The sequence below is a fragment of the Palaemon carinicauda genome, chromosome 10 (assembly GCF_036898095.1).
Source record: "Palaemon carinicauda isolate YSFRI2023 chromosome 10, ASM3689809v2, whole genome shotgun sequence".
Lineage (NCBI taxonomy): Eukaryota > Metazoa > Arthropoda > Malacostraca > Decapoda > Palaemonidae > Palaemon > Palaemon carinicauda.
In genome coordinates this window covers 128,513,008-128,523,007 of record NC_090734.1, presented here as the reverse complement: position 1 = coordinate 128,523,007, position 10,000 = coordinate 128,513,008, and the positions used below count along the sequence as shown (strand labels likewise).

At 35.2% G+C, this 10,000-nt stretch overlaps 1 protein-coding gene across 1 annotated transcript in view; it reads right to left on the bottom strand.

Annotated features, from left to right (window-relative positions):
• Positions 1-10,000, bottom strand: part of LOC137648748 (uncharacterized) — a 37,766-nt gene that overhangs the window by 10,556 nt on the left and 17,210 nt on the right. The window lies entirely within an intron of this gene.

Below are 10,000 nucleotides of genomic sequence, written 5' to 3'. Positions count from 1 at the left end.
GATAACCCCACCTGAAGAGTGTTAACATTTATAGTTTTAACAATTTGACTATGATACAGTAGTTGCTTGTATCTGGTGACAGTTGCCCAAGTACCCAATGCCTAAATCCTTTCATAAATGAACAGATGCAATGCATTTTCAAAAAAAAGTGCTAAAGGCCTTTCCCGCAAGGGATCAATGTTAGCTCTAGCTGAAATGCCAGGTCCACAAAACACTGAAACTACCGTATAATAGAGACAGAAAGATGGACACATAAGAGAGAGAGAGAGAGAGAGAGAGAGAGAGAAAGCTGTGTATTTTTTTTATAAGAAATTTTGGTAAGTCATTAGCTCTAGGGCAACTGCTGCCCTTCTAAGATCTTCATCTCGAACCAGTAGAGAAATTTTGATGATAAAGGCCTGTGGTAATGACCATAATTTGCAATAGGATTATTTATATCTTCACCATCTTCCGGATTCTAATAGTTTGTTGTTTTAGAGTCGAATTCATTTACTATACTATTTTTGGTGTAAAATTCTTAAATCGATCACTCAAAATAAAAACAAATGACTAATAATTCCTTTCTTTTTTGGGGGCAAAACAATTATTACTTCTGGCTGCTTTTTGTTAGCTTTATTAGCGCAGAAATTTACGCATGTACGCATAAGAAAACTGAATATAGCTCATGATGCCACGATAAAGCACCAAATCAGAAAATCAGTTGATTTCGGTCCAAAATTTGACAAAAAAAGAGGATAAAAAACCACTTCTATCTCTCGTTTTATCTTTGGAACATATCAGAATTATTAATTAGTCAATATCTAATTGATCGGCTCTCTCTCTCTCTCTCTCCTCTCTCTCTCTCTCTCTCTGTGGTTTAGACTTTTCGGTCAACATGCAAGGGAGCTATGTAAAAGGTTTCATTCCAAATATGTGTTTAACCCCGTAGGACAAACCCTCTCTCTCTCTCTCTCTCTCTCTCTCTCTCTCTCAACAATGAGAAGTCAAACGATAAAAATAGGCTTGATGTTCTATATAAGTATGAAAAGGTAAAAGCTTATTACTGCTATTCTCTCTCTCTCTCTCTCTCTCTCTCTCTCTCTCTCTCTACGCTTTTACCACTTAACAAGCAAACCAACTATATTCCTCATCGCCCCTGAGACTATAGTTAACCGGCGTCTTTCTATAAACCTAGACCGTGCCTCTACTGTAAATTGCCTCGGGTGAACCAACCTGTCTGCGTAACGACGGTCATAAACTTCTATAAAAACCATAACATAACTCGGTCTAAGTTCCGGCACTAGAAGCGTTTTCTTGATAGAAACTTCAGATAAAAAATGTCAAATCTTACTTGGCGGTCGTTTGGTAAAAAGGCAATAATACCTTAGTTTTCGTAACAAAACTGGCGCGAGGAATCAAAAATTGTTTTTGAGAAATTAGTGTGTCGAGAATACTCTTAAATTGAATAAAAAAAATCCGAAGTTGTAAAGGGATGTGAATATTGTTAGTAAATGATTTCATAAAAACATTTTCGTTATACTGAAATATTGTTAGGTAGACGAGCAAATGTTTCTTAGACGCTTTTAAATTATCAAAAGGCATGAATATTCATGATAATAAACGTCTCTTATCAAATCACTCAAAAGCGACACACCACCCTAGAAATAGTCGCATCATTCGTAAACCAAGCACGTCACGAAGAAGGACATGCTGACGGAACACCTGTAAATACCCCTTTGTTATCAATGACCGTGGCCACGTCTATAGCATCAGAAGAGGCTCTGAAGAAAAAGACCTAGAGAGAGACATCTACGAGTCTTTGAACTCTAGCAGTATCACATGAGGAACCGCTGGAAGAATTGCCAAAGAGTCTCTCTCTCTCTCTCTCTCTCTCTCTCTCTCTCTCTCTCTCTCTCTCCTACTTCTTGCTCTTCAACATCAGAACCATCCAGACGTTTCTCTTTGCCTATTGACGTAAATGCCCACAGCCAATTACGCACTTTCTCTTCGGTGACAAGGAAAGTAGCTATCATCCATACATACAGTAAGAACAAAGGAATTACCGATGCTCCTTTTGGGTAGAGTGACCCAATAACATGTCTGCAACAAGCATGTATTACCATTTGTTTCAGAGACGAAAATATAACGAACAAAAGTCATGAACCATTTTTTACGTATTTTTGTTTAATTGAAAATGTTCAAATTTACTTGTTTTTATTTACCTGTAACTCTCATCAGAACCATTTCCTATTTCATTACCTTCGCCAACTTCGTTGCGAAGGTTATGTCTGGATAGGCGTGTACTTGTTTGAATGTCTGTGTGTGTGTTTGTGATTCGCATAACTCAAAAACTATTTGACCAATTCTCATGAAATTGGGTGAGATGATTGGCCAGGATCCAAGGACAATTTGATTAGATTTTGGGAGCGATTGGACCAAAGGTTCAGGTCCCAAAATCTATAAAAAAAAAAAAAGTCTTTTTGCTATATCGTGGTCAATTTTCCTCCGATTTCCATAAAACTAGTGCCAAAATGTGTATAATTCAATTGTCTATCTTGTGAAATATAACATGATATAGGCGAAGGTATGCATTCTACAAAGTGCCCGTTCTAGTTTAGTCTTGTTTTCGTCTTTTACACATGAATTGCATACAATATAGAACCTCATTTAGGAAGACAACGTCCCTTTCGGCATATTCCATACGATTACGCGCACTCCATGAATATCAATCCCAAACAACAATGAAATTAAGACTGCCAAAGGCACACAGTGGAATAATCTCCGACGGGTTGTATAACTGTAAGTTAGATTAGAATATATTTACGATATAGCAGTTCTCGGTTATATGCAAGCTGCATCTCAAGACGTCAGAATTCGACTCAAGTCAGGAACCACCGAGATTATTCATGAATATTAAGATTTTGTTATCCTTCTATTCGTTTTTTTGTTTGTTTATTGATTTACTCATTCAATCAGCAGTGGTGCCTGATATTCCAACTGCAATTGAGCTAAATCTTTATTCATTTTTTATTCATTTACAAATTCATTCGTCGTATTTTAATATGCTTGAAAGTGTATGTCCAAATAGGCCTTCCTGGCATACCTAGCTCTGAGGAAATGCACCCTGTCACACCCTTACTGCGCGGCGTGTCACCAAACACAGTGTGAAGGGACATGGCAGGAGTAGTGGTGGGACTAAATGCAAGAACTCGCGGCGCAGTAAGGGTGCACTTCCTTGGAGCGAGGTGTGCCAGGAATTTCCTGTGTTCAACTGTACATTTCAGAAGTTGCTAAATAATTATAAAGACACGTTGAATAAGATATATATATATATATATATATACTGTATATATATGCATACATACATATATATACATATATACATATATGTATATATATATATATATATATAGAGAGAGAGAGAGAGAGAGAGAGAGAGAGAGAGAGAGATTACATAAAAACATAATGTTACATAGAGAGAGAGAGAGAGAGAGAGAGAGAGAGAGAGAGAATTAGTACTTACAAAATCTTAGAGTATAAAAATTTTGCTACTGTATTTTCTCTCTCTCTCTCTCTCTCTCTCTCTCTCTCTCTCTCTCTTTCTCCTCTCTCTCTCTCTCTCTCTCTCATAATACTTATTCTAAGATTTCCACAAAGAATAAAATACAAGTTCACATACGTGAAAATCATTAACTCGAGAGAGAGAGAGAGAGAGAGAGAGAGAGAGAGAGAGAGAGCAGCCTTTTCCGTATTGAAATAGCAAGATTACCATTTGACTGCCAGAAATGGAAAGTCGTGTTTACTTAGGATAGGTACATATTTAAGAGGAGATTCGCAGGTTTGCTAAGTAAACCTGGATATTGCAGAGATGAAGAGCATGTTTACAACTGAAAAACCCGCATGTTTATATAAAAGCTAAGCACGTTTATGTCGAAATAAAAGACAACGTTTTTATTATTATTATTATTATTATTATTATTATTATTATTATTATTATTATTATTATTATTACAAGGTAAGCTACAACCCTTGTTGGCAAAGCAGGATGCTTTAAGCCAAGGGCTCCAAGAGTGAAAAATAGACCATTGAGGAAATGATATAAAGCACTAAATAAACAATATAAAATATTTTAAGAACAGTTACAATATCATAATAGATCTTTCATAAATCAACTATAAAAAGAGTCTTATGTCAGCCTGTTCGACATAAATACGTTCACTTACAAGTTTGAACTTTTGTATGAATAAAAAATAATTGCTTTTCTAAAAAGAGATAATTTTGCAAGGAAAAGATATATGTTTAGATTAGCTCAACTATCAGCTACGAGATATCATTCCTGAATAAAACTTTAGTATCAATCAAATATATCAAATTGACCAATTAGACTGAACATCATTGGTGTTCTGTCTAAGCTGCTTAAATGTACATTAACTAACATTGATGCATGGGTAAACTTCCTTCTATCAACGACTCTTGATAAAATGGTCCTGGTAGAAGACAAATAAAAGGTTGTGACTCTTACCCTTACCTGTTATATTCTAAGAAAAGTATTGTTTATTTTCTCTTTATGATATACATCAATTCTGATTGCTTAAACGAGATATTTAACGATTGATAGTACTTATGTGCCTTGCTTCGAACTATTATAGAAGTTATATTTTCTATTGCCAATTATTTCTTAGTTTTTTTTTTTCTTTTCAAATTTGCACTCGATTGCAAAACACACACGTCTACACTAACACGTGTATAAGCCTTAATGTATACACGAGAATTCAACGGTACAAACACTCGTCTATAGGTACATACGTACACCAGCATGTACACGCAAGCATATATGATGACATTGACACGTGTCCATGTATACATAGATATCCGGGTACACAAATAATACGGTTCTTCGAAGATACCCTTACAGGTTAAAGGTTTAAGGCCCCTCATGAATGGCAGAGGCAAGGGACAGTGACGATGCCTTAGCTAGCAGAATATATGCCCTGGCGAATGACCATATATACATATGATTAGCTCCCAAAGCCCCTCTCCATCCAAGCTATGACCAAGGAGGACCAGGCAATGAGTGCTGATGACTCGGCAGTTAGACCTACATGCTATCCAAACCAAAACTCCCTCTTAACTAATAAGGATGGTGAGGTTGCAAACACTACAAGAAACTATTGAGCTTGAGCGGGACTCGAACCCCAGTCAGCAGATCGCCAAAATAGGCCACCACATCTAAAATCACGAATTGCAACGTAAGTTTGCGTAATGGCCATAACAAAGTCAACGGTGTAATACTCGAGAATGATAGACTACGGACAAGAAAACAATATGGGGAGGAACATGGTTTAAATTACATGAAAGTTATGAAGCCAGAGTGTAATGCAACTTAAAAGGTGAGGATTTGTATCAGTTGGGGATATAAAAACTTACATCGGAATTTCTCAAAATGAAAGAATTTAATCGGAATTCGAAATAATCTAACTGTAATTCTTAAGGTGAAATTTAAAGGCTTTAGAGCCTTAGACTATAAAAATAATAATAAACATTTATACCACATACATTTAGTGCCAGAAATACGAAAAATAATCTCTTTAACATATCGTACAAGGAAATCTAATCTAAAAGCTGTCACTTATGAAACATAAAGTTCTTTATAAAAAAAATAACTATATTTATGCATGTATTTCTTTATTAGAAAGCAGTTATCTCCTATGTGTCATCCTCAAAGAATTTTGCAAAGGTTTCTTACCTAAAAACTACATGAAAAAAAATTAAAACTCTGGGTATTATGCAATATAGTAAAGCTCGTATATGCAGCTTCATAAATAGCGGAATGCATCCTTGATCTTGTAAATTAATATTGTAAGATTTAACTTATCAAATTGTTACAAGAAATATTAAACGTTAATGGTAATGATGTATCCTTCATGACAACGACTTCCAAAACCAAATCAAAAGTACTAAAGTGGTCTATTGGAGTAAAATCTAGATCATAATTATAACGATTTTAGATGTGATACGGAGCTTTCTAAAGGTTTAAAGGCCGCTCATGAATGGCAGGGGCAAGGGACAGTGACATTGCCCTATCGAGTAAGACAATGCTCTAGAGACTGACCATATATACATATGATCAGTGCCCAAGCTCCCTCTCCATCCAAGTTAGGAGAGCCAGGCAATGGCTACTGATGACTCGGCAGATAGACCTATAGGCTCTCCAAAACTCCCCATCCTTAGCTTACAAGGATGGTGAGATTGCAGCGACCGTTAGACTCTAATGAGTTTGAGCGGGACTCGAACCCCAGTCTGGCGTTTACCAGTCAGGGACGTTATTACATCGCCCACCACAACCCTTACTCTTTTTTTTTTTTTCATTCCATTTTTAATATAATTTATAAAGATGCCGGGTTACGTTTCCACCATCGAAAAACATCTTAAAAACCCTAAGTGAATAAATGATTAAGTAATATAACTTTAAGTGATGGGTCAATCGTAAATTCGAAAATTAACACCCAAAAGAAATCAAAGTACATATGAAGACCAGATATACTCCAGAAGCATATAATTTTGTCGATAAAGTCATATCCAAGAGCGCCGGTAAATTAAATATTCGTGTCTCTTGCTGTTGTCCATAACAACTTTCTTTTTCTTCTTCGGAGAAACACGAATTCACCAAACACCGTCAAATCTCCCACAAACACAAATGGATTTGAACTTCCGTAGGTTCTTCTCTTGGGGAACCTCATCAAGAAAGAATTGCCATTCTGTTCACCTAGTTTTCTAAACCCCCCCCCCTCTCTCTCTCTCTCTCTCTCTCTCTCTCTCTCTCTCTCTCTCTCTAAAGGGTCATCGACATCTAACCCAAACCGGACTGACGACCCAAACCGCTTCTTCCTTCACCTTGGGAACCTCCCTTCCCTCATGATAACGCCAACCCCCCCCCCCCCCCCCCCCGCTTCCCCCTCCCCCTCTCTCATGGTCTTACCGCAAATCCCATCAGTCTTTCATTCCGTATTCATCAATGGTTGCAATTGCCATCTCCAGTTGCAGCAATCTATACCTTTGCTATTTCCCGTTGCAACTTTGCCATCTCCCACATTATTATCATTATTATTATTATTATTATTATTATTACTACTTTCTAGGCTACAACCCTAGATGGAAAAGCAGGATGCTATAAGCCCAGGGGCTCCAACAAGGAAGATAGCCCAGTGTGAGGAAAGGAAACAAGGTAAAATAAATATTTTAAGAACAGTAACAATAAATATTTCCTATATAAACTATAAAAACTTTAACAAAACAATAGGAAGAGAAATAAGATAGAATAGTGTGACCGAGAAAACTCCAACCTAAGACAGTGGAAAGCCGAGGTACAGAGGCAATGGCACTACCCATCTATCTCTTTTCCCAATCTATCTCTTGCTGTTGTTTCTCAACATTTTATCTCTTTATCTCCCGTCGTCATTTATCATTGGAATTTCCCTTTGCTATCTTCCGTTATCATCCTTCTTTGACAAACTTCCCTTTTGTATCTCCCGTTATTATCTAACATCATCAAAGTCTCTTTGTTATCTCCTTGACATCCGTCAACTCAAAACAGACGAAAGCAACAATTCTAGAATTATTATTTAATAATTATCATAATTATTATCATTGATAAAAAAGTATTTTACTTAATTCCAGATGTTGTTTACGTTATTGCTACCAAGGGACATTGTTTCATCCTCTCAATAAATCAAGCATTTTCGGTCAACCTTTTATGGAACCGCATAACGAAGATGGCATCTGTATGTTACATAGGAGATGCTAATCACTACCGGCGAATACTTAAGAAGCATCCGTTATGAACTCTTCTCTCTCTCTCTCTCTCTCTCTCTCTCTCTCTCTCTCTCTCGATCTTCAGAATAAAATTAAGATTGGAGGGTATGTGTAATTTGAAAAAAAAAATGTTTACTAGCTTTTTATAGATTTCTAGTATCTCAGGACAAGTTTAGGAGTACTGCCCTTATTTCATAAAAATCCAAATTCTATAATAATAATTATTATGATAATAATAATACCCAAATAAATAAAAGTACGTTAGAATCACATATAAAGTCGAAGCAGAATAACGTAAAAAAGAGAAAAAAAAAAAAAAAAAAACATATCCAGCATAACCTACATGATCTTTGTTCTCCATCCTGTCTTGTACTAAGTGGAATAGTAAATTGAAAGACTTAGAAAAAATCAAATTGAAATAATTTATATATATATATATATATATATATATATAATTTACATATGTATATATATATAAATTTATATATATATATATATATATATATACATATATATAAATACTGTATATAATCATCTCCTACTCCTATTGACGCAAAGGACCTCGGTTAGATTTCGCCAGTCGTCTCTATCTTGGGCTTTTAAATCAATACTTCTCCATTCATCATCTCCTAATTCACGCGTCATAGTCCTCAGCCATGTAGGCCTGGGTCTTCCAACTCTTTTAGTGCCTTATGGAGCCCAGTTAAAAGTATGGTGAACTAATCTCTTTTGGGGAGTGCGAAGAGCATACCCAAACCAGCTCCATCTACCCCTGACCATGATCTCATCCACATATGGCACTCGAGTAATCTCTTTCATAGTGTCATTTCTATGTACTTATATATATATATATATATATATATAGAGAGAGAGAGAGAGAGAGAGAGAGAGAGAGAGAGATCCAAATTCGTTAATAAACTCCACAGAGATTCATTACCGAGATAACCCGCAACAAGGCCACATCCGGAACGAGATGAAGTGCCACGAGATGATCTAAATTACCCGACCGAAAATACCCGACTCATCCGTGACAGTAATTATTTACCATTGCGCCCTGGGGGCATTGCCTGCGGTGAGACCTGTGGCCGCAGGGAATTCAAAACCATCCCGTTATGAGGTCACCCACCACCCACCGTGGACTCTGTCATCAAGGTCAAGCGGTTATTGTGTTTCTATGATTTTTTTTTTTCGGTTTATCTATGATCTTCGAGGCTTCTTCTGATGCATATGTTCTTTATTTTTTCATTTGCCTCTGATTTATCACTATAAAACTCAATACGTTTTCGTCCTAAATCTTTACTTTGTACATTTTTTAATATTTACCACAAACACACAAATACACACATACATACATTATGTATATACTGTATATCTATATATATATATATATATATACATATATATATATATACATATATATATACATATATATATATACATATATATATATATATATATATAGATTAATGGCTAATAAGAATAAAGGAAATATGCATCAGAAAAAATGGTTAAGAAACCTCGAAGACCATATATATATATATATATATATACATATATATATATGTATATATATACATATATATATATATATATACATATATATATATATATATATACATATATATATATATATATATAGATTAATGGCTAATAAGAATAAAGGAAATATGCATCAGAAAAAATGGTTAAGAAACCTCGAAGACCATATATATATATATATATATATACATATATATATATATATATATATAAACGATAATGATTCTAATAAACCCCATACTAAAAATAATAGAAACCATCCAAACTTTCCTTTGGCAAAAGACCCAATGTGCGTCCCATTATGGGCCACTGAGCCTCTCACCTGGTGAGAATTATGTTACCTCCTCCAGTCCCGCAAAGAAACACTACTGACCCAGTGAAGCTGCTTGCATGAAAGTCTTGCTTGGTCTGTGACTCATACTTATTTCATTTATTTATTTAACCATTTATTTATTCTTTATCTGTTTTATCATCTTTCTTTTTTGTTTATTTATTCATTTATTCTTTTAATTTAAATCTATATTCGTGTTGAGAATTTCAGAATTACTATAAGTCAGATTATCTCGCATTTGAGTTGGATCATCATTTGTTTTATTGGAATAAAATCTGATATCATGACTATCGAACTATAATCTGTTTTCATCGCTAGACTATTGGGTTTTGATGAATC